Source organism: Telopea speciosissima, chromosome 8 (genome assembly GCF_018873765.1).
Source record: "Telopea speciosissima isolate NSW1024214 ecotype Mountain lineage chromosome 8, Tspe_v1, whole genome shotgun sequence".
In the NCBI taxonomy this organism is placed as follows: Eukaryota; Viridiplantae; Streptophyta; class Magnoliopsida; order Proteales; family Proteaceae; genus Telopea; species Telopea speciosissima.
The window spans coordinates 13,949,934-13,964,022 of NC_057923.1; the positions used below are offsets into that span (position 1 = coordinate 13,949,934).

The 14,089-nt window shown below is 38.2% G+C and overlaps 1 long non-coding RNA gene across 1 annotated transcript; it reads left to right on the forward strand.

The window, feature by feature from the left end:
* The first annotated feature begins 2,362 nt into the window (after window positions 1-2,362).
* LOC122672685 lies at window positions 2,363-11,020 on the forward strand. Its single transcript, XR_006334456.1, has 3 exons — window positions 2,363-2,377; window positions 6,352-6,353; window positions 10,910-11,020. It is a non-coding gene; the product is annotated as an uncharacterized LOC122672685 (long non-coding RNA).
* The last annotated feature ends 3,069 nt before the right edge of the window (window positions 11,021-14,089 follow it).

Consider the following 14,089-nt stretch of genomic DNA (forward strand, 5'->3'; position numbering starts at 1 on the left):
CCCGTGGAATAAAAACAAACTCAATGGAGTCAAAGGAGGTTTGAGATGTTCTGTATGTCAGCAACTAAATCCATCACGGCAATTGGTGGGAGGCTACTCTAGTTGAGAACTTACCCCACCGCATCTTTGTTGTCCGTCTCAATTAGGACCTTCGAAAAACCATCAACCTTTGCCATTGTTAAAGCCGAACAAATCGCCAGAACTTCCCCTTGAAGGACTGAGCTAAGGCGCATAGGGACTGAAACTGCTCTAAGAAGAGTACCAGTATGACCCCTAAGTGCCACTCTCACACCTCCCTTAGAGCAGTCGCGTGACAAAGCTGCATCACAATTTATCTTCATGAAACCTACAGGTGGAGGCTTCCAACTAGAGATGGCAGAGGTTCCCACCGGTGAAGCCGAGTTCCCCAAATTACCTGCAGCACTCGTGGCAGTCACAAATTCGAGGTAAGCTTTTTCAACCAAGCTTATAACCTCACCCGGAGACCACTCCTTCCCATTGAAAGAGAGCTCATTCCTTGCTCTCCACAGGTACCAGCAAAGGAAAGAGGCTCTCGACAAAGTCTCCTTTGCTCTCTTTTTGTCATCCCGAACCAAGGCATCCCAACTTCGCAGCCAATCAACCAACTTTGGAGTTGGAATCGATGGGGGAATATATTGCAAAGGAGAGCCGAACCAAACACTTCTTGCAAATGGGCAATCAAATAAGACATGATCACTCGTCTCCAAAACTGCACCGCATCTCAGGCAGGCTGGGTCAACCTGTATCTGCCGAGAGATTAAACCTTCTCCTGTAGCTATGGCATTATTGCAGGTCCTCCACAAGAAGCTTCTAATCTTTGGTAGAGTCTGAATCGCCCATATCATGTTCCAAACTCTCTCTGGGATCTGATCCCATAGATGGGTTCTTGAAGAGGATGCTCCCGCTCTGCATGTGTCTGCTTCCTCCTTCACGAGCAGTCTGTAAGCTGACTTAACAAAGAATTGTCCATTTGGTGAAGCACCCCAAAGCTGCACATCCTCTCTTTCATAAAGACTGAGCTTTATTTCCAAAACAGCATTAACTTCTTCAGGCAGGAAAACTCTATGTAGAAGGTTTGTGTTCCACATGCGACTAATAGGATCGAACAACTCCGACACTAGCTGCAAGGTGCACCCTTCCGGTTTTACAGAGTGTAATCTAAACCCCGGCAAGGAAGGGATCCAATGATCCTCCCAAATCCTTACTCTATTGCCAACTCCAATCTTCCATATCAAACCTTTTTCAAGAACACTTCTACCGAGAAGGATACTCAGTCTGAGGGTGGAAGACTTTATGTTTACCCTTTGGAGAAACAAAAGTGAGGCACAAACCCTAACTATCGTTGGAAGACCAAATTATGAATTCAATATTCAGGGGCAAGTTGAGTTTTACCCACTAATGAGAGGTTTGGGAGATGAATCATCAAACAAAGGACTAAGTAGAGGGTAGGAATCGGTATCAGATCAGGTCGATACCAATCCGGATCGGTCTGTATCGATTTGGATTGGATAAATTTTTTCTTGATTTTTTTTAAATCGGTGTATAGTTACCTTTTTGCCCTTATCTATAGGGTGGATTGGTACCGATATCAACCTCTGCCAATATCAATATGAATTAACTCTCCCAAAAAAAAAAGGGTAATTTACACATACCACCCCTGAGGTTTGACGAAAAGATGATTTTACACCCCAGTTTTGGAAAATTTTGCATACCCCCCTGAGGTTTACAAACGGTAACAAATAAACCCATTCCGTCAGTTTATGACTAACATAGTTAAAATCAAAAAGTAAAGTGACAAAAATGCCCCTTCAAGAAAAGAAAAAAAAAAAACTGCAACTCATCTTCCCCAAATCAATTGGGGAAGATGAGTTACAGGTATCCCCATCGATTGCTCCTTCTAATGGAACATCTTCGGTGAGCTAAAATTTTTGCAAATATGATAAAATCTATTTAAAGCATCATATTCCACCCAGAGTTGCATTGGGTCTCCACTGATGAGGCTCAGGTTCACATACTGATGATGATTCTCTTGATGATCGCTAAAATAAGATACCGGAGCAGCTTCAATAGATTTCCAGGTGTTAATATCAATACCAATGTGGTTACTATCGATATCATTAAACTCCTGGTTTTGGATGCTTTCCAACTCGACTCCGATGATATGGTTCGATGATGCGCCGATGTTGGTCATGTTGAAGAGGCCAAAATAATTGCTGTGCAAAGCTTCTGGGAACTCTAGGGAGGGTGAAATCACGAACATGATACCAGGGCCATATGTTGTTGTTATCTCAGAGAACATGGCAAATACAAAAGTAGTAGAGAAGGAGAGAGCAGTACCAGTGAAAGAATTCCTGAAGTGAATCGGATGGGGGTAGAAGGCATGACTCATCTGTTGCAAAGTGGCGTTTGCTAATATTAGGAGACCATTGTCTGTAATGTGGGCTAAGCCATCCAAACTCATGTTAACTCCTTGAAAGCCATTGTACATGAAAGCAACATCTTCTTGTTGTGATGCTACAAATCTGCTAATAAGGAGAAGAAACAACAGAAGGTACTTGAATCATTGCAAATATGCTAAAATTTTTAAAAACCAAGAAAACCCTAGTTTCGTTAATCCAAACTTACACCGGAAGCTTACCGGAGATGTTCCATTAGAAGCCATGGAAGGAGCAATCGATGGGGATACCTGTTTGGGGAAGATGAGTTGCAGGTTTTTTTTTTTTTTTTTTTCTTGAAGTGAAATTTTTGTCACTTTACCTTTTGATTTTAACAGTGTTAGTCATAAACTGACGAAATGGTTTTATTTGTTACCGTTTGTAAACCTCAGGGGGGTACGCAGAATTTTCCAAAACTGGGAGGTAAAATCATCCTTTCGTCAAACCTCAGGTATGGTATGTGTAGGTCAAACTACGGTCCAGGGATCAAACCATGGTTCCCTAGGAAAACAAATTATAAATCAATTAGGGTATTGCACGCCCTGGGTTATCCCATGGTGTCCCATGGATGTCCCATTTTAATTTTAGGGTTTCCCATGGTCTCCCATGGGAACCCTGGTGCATCCCTAATAGGGTTTCTCCTTCCCTCATTTGTCCCACGCAATTATAGAACACATTAGGGACAGAGAAAATACATCTCTAGTCATCACATGGCAAGAGGGATCCATCCCATACTCGAATGCACAGCAGAAATAAATCGATTCGAGTTTCTTTCGCATCCCATAAATATTAATAATCAATAAACTGAAAGGAATTAATAAAGAACTGCTAACCTGAGTGTTGCTCCTCCAATAGACAGTGGTTCTTCCTCCAGTGAGCGCTCCAAGCAAACAGATCTGAACCTCCAATGGTGCTACCAAGGTTTTTCAAGCCAAACGCAGATGCTCTCAAATTCTCCAGCACAGATCTAGGGTTTCACAAACCCTAACTCTCAATTGCAGTAAAGAGAAAAATAGAAGAAGAAGAAGAGAGATCACAAGGGAGAGAGAGTGACCAAAACTCAGGAGAGAAGGGGCCAGGCTAAAACGTGGAGCACTGCCCCCCCTCCTACGTTTTCTGATCCTTTTATAGATCTAGGGTTTTAATTAAACCCTAGATGGATTACTTTAATCCCAGTGAGAGTCTGTCTGTCTCTCTCTCTCTCAGTTTGGCAGTTCTGTTTAAACTCAAAGTGCTTCTAAAAGGGGAAGAAGTAGAATCTACTAGGGAAAGTATTAATTAGCTACTTTATTTAATTATTAATGGATAATTACAATTAGCACCAATCCCATTAATTAAATAAAGAGCCAATTAAATTAGCAAATTCTAAATAACTCCCTATATGATAACTATTATCATATACAACCCCCCCACTAATCAACACCATTATTATGGAATCTAGGGCACGTACACATGTACTGTCAAACCCCAATCCATAGTACAAGTCCATATACGAGCGTCTGTGCATTTGATCGGGTCCTGCAAAACTCGATAAAATATTTTGTTCAAATAATTATAAATAATGTATCATTTTATGTAAAATAGATTTTTGCAAAACCATTTCCAAAACGGCACTGGATCCAGATTCTGATCCGACCATGCACAGACAGTCTCTATCTTGGTGTTCCCCAATCGGGCAGTGGTGACCGTGTTAGATAACTCCTTCACTCACAAAGTGTTCACGCATTCCCAGAACACCGGCTTTGACTCGCTTGAGTCTCAGTCATTGATGAACCAAAGAATACGATCACACTTTGTAGTGACAGGGTTCCCTCAGGTACAGGGTGTCGATGACACATGTCTATCCCTTCCTACATCTGGCAGTAATACATATACATGAGGGAATCGACAAAGTAGATTTTTCGCTAATGCACACATCAAACATGTGAGCACTCGCATTCGTACCCTGACATCACATGTCTAGGCATACCCAATGCGACGACCATATGATAAGGGTGCCCAGCCCAAACCCTAGTCGCGACTACCATTTTAAGTATAACTTACGGACACATAATGCTCAAAAAGTTCATATCACATGTGACAATATTAAACTAAAATGTATAAATGTTCAATACAAAGGTGAACCGGGTTGAACCGGACCGAACCGAGTTTGATGGACACACACTTGTCCAATAGTATGTGTAAATTACAATATGAATCAACTAATTCAGTTGATCATCTGATACTGATTCTTAAAACCATCCAACAGAGAGAGAGAGAGAGAGAGAGAGAAAGAGTCAATGTGGATCTTATGGGTTGTATAGAAGGTATGTGGATTCCTTTGCATTCCGGCACTAAAAATTAAAGAAAATTGATCTAAAGTCTAAGGCAATATTTGGTTGTCAAAACTAAAATAAAAAAAGAAGAAAAAACATCATTAGACAAAAATAAAAAAAACAAAAAAAAAAACTATATGATGACACAATAATTGATTTATGTGTTTATCTCTCTCTTTAAATTCAAAAAAATTATTTTCTAATCCATTTCTTGTCAACCAAACATAGCCTTAAAGACCTTGCCTAGCATGAAAAGTGATGATGCTCAATTCGAGTCTACTTGAGTTATCTGTGACTCAAGATTTAAACCCAGGTCAGCAAAAACTTGTCAAGTTTGGTAATTTCCCTTCCCTCTTACTTCTTATCTTTGGACAATAGTTTTGGTCTATGCTGCCTATATGTATTGTAACTTGTCTTTTCATTGAATGAACAACCAAAATTGTTGGTGATTCTTCATTTCTTTTTTTTTTCTTTTTTTCTTTTTTGAAATTGTTTGAATTTTTTCATGAATGATTTGAGTATATTTGTGACTCTTGCATAATATATCTAGATAGGGTTGTAAGTTTGGCCTTGTGAAAAGGAGCCCACACTGAGCCCGGACAGGGCCTGAATTGGGATTTTCAGCCTATAAGGCAGGCCCAGGATGGAATTTTCAGGCCTAAGGCTTCACCGGGCCTGGGCTAAGCTCGGCCTAGCCTAGCCAAACTCGACCCTGATTTTATATAACTATATATTATTTTTAATGTTTTAAGCCTTTAGGATTACTTTTAAAATTGATTCATGTTGATGATGCCTCATTTTTTTTTCCTTTTTTGTTAGTACATATAAAGATACAAATGACCAAAAAAAAAAAGGCCAGCCAGGGTCAATTAGAGCCAATTCGACCCAACTTGACCTAATCAAGATCAGTCAGGGCGAGGTTGGGTTGGGCTAAGCCTGACAAAGTTGGTCTTGAGATGAGAGGAGTTAGGGTTGGGCTAGGGTTTTAAAAAATCCATCGCTATTTCACCCCTCTATCTAGATGGGCTTTAGATTTGTACTTATCCCCTTCCCTCCCTACTGCCCTATTGATTACCACAGTTTTTTTCCTTTTACAGATTACACAAACTTGTTTACTGTGGATCATCTCATTATCATATATGATGGTAGTTTTTGTTAGGTTTCCTTTTTGGTGAGCTGACATAATCCCTATATTTGTTTTATAAAATCAGATTAGTAAGTGTTGACTAGTTGAATGAGTCAGCCAAGTCTGATAATGGTAAGTGATATCGGGATATTGGACTTTGTTTGGTGCATGATAATTGGTATGAAAATATTGCGTTAGTATAGACGTAATTAAAATATTCTTTAACAGGAAAGGAGATTTGTTTTCTTTTGCAAGGTTGGTCCCTATACCCTCATTATGTATATTGTCGACATTGACCCATTAAATGTACGATACAAAAAACCCCAAAGTGATAATAGAGAAGAAGAGTAGAGAAGAAGAGTAGATAAGACCAACGACTGCTAGAGACATTCACACAATTAGTCTTCTCCTACCAAGCCTCCACTTGGTAAGGGTGTCAATTTACACTCTGAAGCAGTTGGACTGGGATTTTTATCACCTCCTGTTACTGCACGGTGCAATACTGCATCGTGCGGCGCTGCAGAGGCCTGTGGCACAGTGGGCCCCACATGGTGCACATGGCCTTTGCAGTCGCCACACGATGCATTACTGCACCGTGCAGTAACAGGAGAGGATAAAAATTCGTTGGACTGATTTTAAAAATTGGATTGAACCAAACTAAATCCTTTTCGATTTGGGCTTTCATGAAACCGGTAGAAAACCTGACCGGAGCACCCTAAATCGAACCAAATTTTAAATTGAAATAAATTGACAAAAAATCACTATAAACATTATAAAAAGGGAAATTTATGTTTAACATCCCTATAGTTTGAATCTATTACGTCTACCACCCTTGAAAATTTCCTAGTTACGTTTGTACCCCTGAGTGCTAACTCTGTTAGTTTTAATTTGAAAAGATAGTTTTACACTTCTCTATTCCCTATTAATTTGAAAAGACAGTTTTACCCGTCCATATTCCATATTAATAAGCTAACCCTACACCACCCTTATTACAGTTGCATACCCTCCTAGAGTGAGAAGGAATTGGGAGCACCTGTTGCTTCGGCAGAAGGTCTCTGACTGAGCCCGACGATGGTGGGATCCACGTTGTGGGGTCTCCGGCATCTGATCGATGGTTGCATCGGTTGATCGGAGATGGGTATTGAGGCAGAGGTTCTCTCAATTGTTCAAAGGCGATGGAAGGTTTTTCTCTCCTCTGTTTTTTGGTTTTTTCTTTTTCCATTTTGAGAAGATGATGTTTTAGGGGTAAAAAAGTAATATTACTTTATTCCTATTGGGGAAAATAAGGAATGAGGTTTTATTAAGAATAATATGGGCATTTAGATTAAAATTGGGCGATGACATCATCACTTAACTATTCTAATCTAACAGTAAGGGTACGTTTGTAAGGTTTTTTTCAAAATACAGGGGAGGTTCTTGAAATAGATGAATTTTCAAGGGTGGTAGATGTAATAGATTCAAACTATAGGAATGATAAACGTAAATTTCCCTCATAAAAAGTATGTTTTCCGATCATTTGTAACCTATGTGTACATAAATTCAAAATCAGACCAATAACAACCCAATAATGAACTAATAAACTAACCCAATAAAAAGAAGAAAAATTTTTTGGATCAAAACCATCTTAACGGTTTGACCCAATTTCAAACCGAAATCGATTTAGCCCGATCGAAACTGAACCAGGCGATTGACACCCCTGCCCTTTAGAATAAAGTGCTTTAAGAAGAGTCCCAGCTTTAAGGGACCAAATTTTCTTTCCAGGAAAATCTGAGAGAAGCTTTCACATCCACCCTCTACCCTTTCTTTCTTATGGAATAACATGCAGAGACTCTAAAGACTGAAGACAAAAAAAGAAAAGCATGCATGCGGGACTTTAAAAATTAGGTCACTATCTATGCAGTCTACTACAGTGTTACAGTATGCGTATTCCACAGTACTATCTGATCAAACTCCCTAGACAAAAGCATGTGATCACCACTACTCTACATCTACTACCTCAAGTCCCACCCATGGTTTTAAGTATCGGTATCGTATCGTCTGTATTGGGTGATACGTATCGGTTTTACTAGTCGTTAATATCGATACCGTATTGATAACACAGTACGGACAAGGGATAAAATGGTCAGAAAACTCATTTTTTAAAGAAATTCAGGGGTATTTTTGTTCGATAAAACCGATCCAGGCCGATACCATATCGATATTGTATCAATTTTGCAGGTCGTCGATACCCATTCCGATACCGTGCACTAAAACCATTGTCCCACCCTCTTTCTTCTCATTATTCCACTCTTCTCTCTGGAGTACTCCATTCCTTTCTCCTTATAAATATATGTATATATATGTGTCCCTCTCCCCCACACAACAAAACATACTAACTTCCTTTGGCTTCTCTCTACTTCTCTTCTCTTCCCTTACCATGTCTGCTCTTTGTCTAAGCTTCTCAAGCAAAATCTTATGTTCTTACTTTTCTAAGCATCTTTCAGTGAATTTGGAGAACTCTCTGCAACTAAAATCATGAAGATGATGTGGTTACCACTTCAGTGAAAGCCGGCAATAATGGGGAATGGAAAGCTCCTGGTCCGATCAATGATCACTACTAGCTTGCACTAATTTTATGGCTTCCTTTTTCTTTTTCCTGTTTTTTTTTCTCCTTCATTCTCTCCTTACTAAGAGTAAGCCCTTGGTCTTCTATAAGGAGATGTTTAGGATTATTATGTGTTGTTGTTATTTTTAGTTAGTTGTTCTGATATTTGCTAGAAAATAAACAAGTTATTTGAAGAGAATATTATGTTCACTCTAATCAAATAGGAAGCATGAGATAAGAATCTGCTTTTTATCATTTATCCTTTTCATTATTTTCATTGTTGAGATGTTGGGAGTTGTAGAGGTATAGTCTCATTGATTGTTTTATCTTATCTTATTAGAGACCTTGTATGTGTCTTAGTACATCCTTGGATCAAATCCATCTAATGCTTTAAAAGATTTTTGGGCTATCCCATTTTATTAAAAATTTCCCAGCAAGTCATCTCTTTCTCTCTCTCTCTCTGGCATTAACCCAGTGAAGCAAAAGAGTCAATCCCATGACCTTCTGGACCCTTGCAACCTACTGGCAAGGGTACCACCAATTGCTCTAGCAATTGTCTAGAGAGAGAGAGAGAGATTCTGCACATTGGACTCTTTGAGTCTGTGCTGACTTGAATAGGTCTGAAAAAACCCTAGAATCGACAAATCTGAAGAATATTTCAATGATTCTAGTGTTTCTATCCAAGAATCAGTCATCGAATTATCAAGAATCGGGATACACCGGTGACCGCTGAATCCGGCGATTCCCAATTCAATTCGTAGGCTCTTAAACCACTACTCTGAATGCCCTCACCCCCTCCCCACCAAAAAAAAAAAAGGGGGGGGGTTTTGAGGCTCCCCTGAACTAGCAGTTTCTGTTACCACAGAGTCACAGACCCTCTATTTACGTTGGTAAAGAGAAGAGAACTCATGGGAAGTCAGGTCCAGAGTTCAGAACCGTAGTGGCATCGCATGTTAAAAAGCGGGGAAAAAGTGTAAGACTTTTATGACTTTGTTTGGGGAGAGAGAATGACTAATGAGGAATACGTTGCCACGTTGGTAGTGGTCCATTTAGATCTTGTGGGAGACTGGGAAGGTGAGAAGTCAGAACCACGACAGCTTTTCTTTTCTTCTCAACTTTTTAAAGCCGTAGACAAAGGAGCTGCTTTTTCTCCCTCTCACTGTCACCCTAGGAGTTTACAAATACACGCTAAACACCACACAAGTTTAGTGAAGTTACCCATTTGAAGTAAACTCGATTAATTTAAGGGTTTTTGTCAAATGCCCCCTTAAAATGCTCATTTATCCAAATGCCCTTTTACAATTTTTCTAATTGTAAATTTCTCCTTATTTTCAACAAATTGTAGCATTTTAGTCCTGTTCGTTAATTTGGGACGTTAAACGTTAGTTTTAGGGTATGTAATAACCAAAATGCCCTTTTAGGATTTATAATAACCAAAATGCCTTTCTGACAAAATGCAACAAAAATTAAAATGTAAAATAACCAAATTGCCATCATCTTCCCCAAATGGTTTAGGATTTAAAACTGAAAATCAAACCCTAAACCATATGGCGAAGATGAACCCTAAAATCAAACCTCCAAAATTGAAGTTGCAGTGAAGAAAGTTTCCCATGAATCAAGACAAGGGACGAGGGAATTTATTGCTGAGATCGTTTGTAGAGATGTAGTAACCATCCTAATTTCAGAAATCTCTGAAAATATACCTCTCTAAGCTCAAAAAACCCATCAATTTGCTCTCGAGAAAGTTAAAGCTTCTGCTGCTGCTGTTGCTGTATTTGTTTTTCCTTCAGGCTCAGAGATCCCACCAATCGAGTCTTAGTCTCCCTCAACCGAATCTGATACAGCCCTGAATGTGGATGTGAAGGAAGAAAATGCAGTTGGAGGAGTTGAAGACAACATTCCTCGAAGAACCCTCTTCTCCGGTAAGCCCCAACCAATTCTTCTTCTTCTTCTACCCATCCGAAACCATCTAAACCACTCTCCTTCCTTTCTTCTGTCTTCTTTTTGCCATGACCGGACCATCTCTTCCCCTTGATTATCTTGTCCTAAAAGCCCAATTGAAAACCTATTCCTATCTCTCAAATCTCTAACCTCCTCTCTAATTTTCTCCCAACCGAAACCCAGAATTTTGCCATGACCAAACCCTCTCTTCCCCTTTGATTATTTCTCCTAAAAGCCCAATTGAAAACCCATTCCCATCTCTCAAATCTCAAACCTCCTCCCTAATTTTCTCCCAACCGAAACCCAGAATTTTACCATGACCGAACCCTCTCTTCCCCTTTGATATCTTCTCCTAAAAGCCCCAATTGAAACCCATTCCCTTCTCTCAAATCTCTACCCTTTTCTATACTTGCAGTTTTGAGGGAAAAATGTTTACCCCTGTTTTGATTTTAGGATTTTATTGGTTGATTTGAGTTGTACCTTTAAGAACCCCACGTGGTAAGCATCCTCCAAAACCAGAGAAATTAGAAGATATAATCTGCCGAATGATGGCTAATCGGGAATGGACAACCCGATTACAGTGATCGATCAGAGAACTATTGATTAATCAGTGAAGGGCAGTAGAGACCTGTCGTTTCTTCTGCTGCAACTCCAATTTTGGAAGTTTGATTTTAGGGTTCATCTTCGTCAAATGGTTTAGGGTTTGATTTTCGATTTTAAACCCTAAACCATTTGGAGAAGATGAGGACAATTTGGTTACTTTACATTTTAATTTTTGTTGGTTTTTGTCATAAGGGCATTTTGATCATCACACATCCTAAAACTAATGTTTAACATCCCAAATTAACGGACAGGACCAAAATGCTATAATTTGTTGAAAATAAGGAAAGTTTATAATTAAAAAAATTATAAAGAGACATTTGGACAAATGAGCATTTTGAAGGAGGCATTTGACAAAAACCCTTTTTTTAATTAAAGACGTTGAAAGAACGAAATAAAAGAAAGAAGAAAAAGTAAAAAACAGAGATAACTTTCCTAATTCGAACATAACAACTTCCATGTTTAAAGTTTTGGGCAACCCAAACATTTTAGATTTAGGGAGAGTGTTCTCTGTGCCGCAGCGCAAGCTGCGCCCAAGTACATGGGTCTGCCACTCAGGGGGGTAGAGTGGTCTTTGTGCCCACCCTCATGTGCCTAGGCACAGCCTATGCTACAGCATAGAGAACAGTGCCCCCTTTATTAGATTGTCTCAGGGATAAATGAGCAACCCTGTTTTCCTTTGTTCCCTCAAAATCTCAGCTTCTATTAAAAAGTGAGGGGGAAAAAGATTCTTTTATACGAACGTAAGTAGAGAGTCTTGAGACTCTTTTAAACCGTAGGATCCACACTGACATCATTCTCTCCTATTCTGATTATGTGTGCTACATGTAGATCTCATATGAATGATATTATTTTCTAACCTTTCATTGATTTTAGTGTGCAAATTCCTTCTTACATTACCTTGTAGGAAATCCTCTAAAGATTGTGTACATTTTGTGTTAAGTGGTTACATAAAATTTTGGTCTCATATATCTTTCGAGTGGTCAAATTTTGGACCTATTTAGACATTTCATTAAGTGGACAGCGTAGGAAGCCTTTTGGTCTACCCATCCAAAAAAAAAAATTGGTCCCATTTGATCTTTCACGTGGCAGATTAGTGTAGTATAGTCCTCTCATATGATTTTTATTTATTATTTACTCTTTCCTATCAAAATTACTATTTTCCACCCTGCCATTAGCGTGGCATGGGAGATCCCCCCACCCCAAATATTGGTGTTGTGGGGGAACCTTCCTCTAATCGGTCCATTTGTTTTTTTTTCTTCTTACCACTCTTAGCTTTCCCAGCCTCAAAGAAAATACCTTTTAGATGAAGTGGTCACTTGGATAGGTTACAAACAAATTTTGTAACTTATTTTTAATTATCGCTAAAATATTCATGATGAAGTGGTCAATTGTTGGATTTGAATTTCAAGATAGGGGTGGAGGATTTATGACTTTTTCAACTCTATGTGAGAGGGGATACGACTGTGCATACTTGTACGATCGTGTATGAAATCTTTGACTATTTTTTATTTTCTATCTATATACTTTTTTTTTTGAGTTCAAATCTGCTACCCACATGAGGACGGATGGAGACAGATCCTACGAGGGCCCATAGACCAACTAGCTAGGGGGAGGGGAGAAATGATGGAGAGGATGGGTAATCGAACACTTGACCTCCTTGGTCTTATGCCAGACGCATTTGTTAGCAACCAACATTCTCAAGAATCACTCTTGAATTATGATAGATGTGATCCTTAATTTAAAGAATTTTTCTAATTTAATCTGAAAAAGTTTAGAACAAAACATTCTCAAGAATCATCTCTTTTATTATGATAGATGATGACTCTTAATTTAACCTAATTGTAGCAGTCAATCCCTCCCCAAGAATATCTGTTGATCAAATATTTATCAATAATGTTTATTGATTCCTAGCTTATAAACTAGTTGTTACCAAATAAATAAATAAAAAACTTGTAAAGGAGTTATGCTTTAACTTAACTTTGCTTATTGTTGTGAAAACCTAACCTAATCATTATGAAAACACTCCCAACATAAATTTTCAACTTTGATGGTTTCATGTCTAGTGGACATGGCCGAAAGTCATGAAAGAGCTGTGAGCACATTAGACTCTATACTCCACTGAGAATGAAGAGCGAAATTGTTCAAAAAGTATGTCTAAGTCTTGGACACATAATTTAGGTGGCACTGTTTTGTATAGTTTGGTAATATCTATTTTTTGCTTTGCATATTTCAGTAGCTTTTCGAATTGTATATTTTGGTTATTTCAAACATTGTTTTGTATAAGAAGGTAACTTTTCTTTCCTTCTTTAACCTTTGAAAGTTATTATGTGTATTGTATGATTCAATAAAACATTTTTTTTTCTGTATTTATTCAAAGATACTAAAAAATATGTGAACTTCATATGATTCCATATTGAAACATGTATTATATTATAATTTGATTAAAAATATTTATTTATTTAATTTTAAAAAGTCAAATGTTTAGTGTGCACGTTTCGTGTGTAATTTTGATGAATACATCAGCAATATTACTTAAGAACTCCTAAACCAAGGCAAATTTTAATGTGCAATACAAGAGTTTTCAGTTACAAAATTTCAAATTCAACTCCTTCACACTTCACTCTTTGGCTGCTTAATGGATTGCTATTACGTGTATACCCCACATGCTCTAAAGTGTTTGGTAGTCATATCATTTTATTTTTGCTTGTTAGAACTTTACCAATATGGTATAGGACTTTGTTTACCTTAAGTTATGGTGAAAGAGGAATTTATTCGTTAATGACCTTAGATTTTTAGGTGAATCTTCACCATAGGTGAAAGAAAACTTTATTATGTATGAATATAAGAAACATAAATTTCAATTAATATGAAAAAATACTTTTACATTGAATGAAAATGTGGTTCGAGGCCAACTATTCAAATTACATTGCCTTCTATGAGAAACTTTAACTCGGTTCATTATCGTCATCATCCACCACCCACGCCATTGTTTTCAATGAGCTCCAAGTAGTGGTTACCTCTAGTGTACCTTTAAAATGCATCGAACGATACACTGTACTTGAGA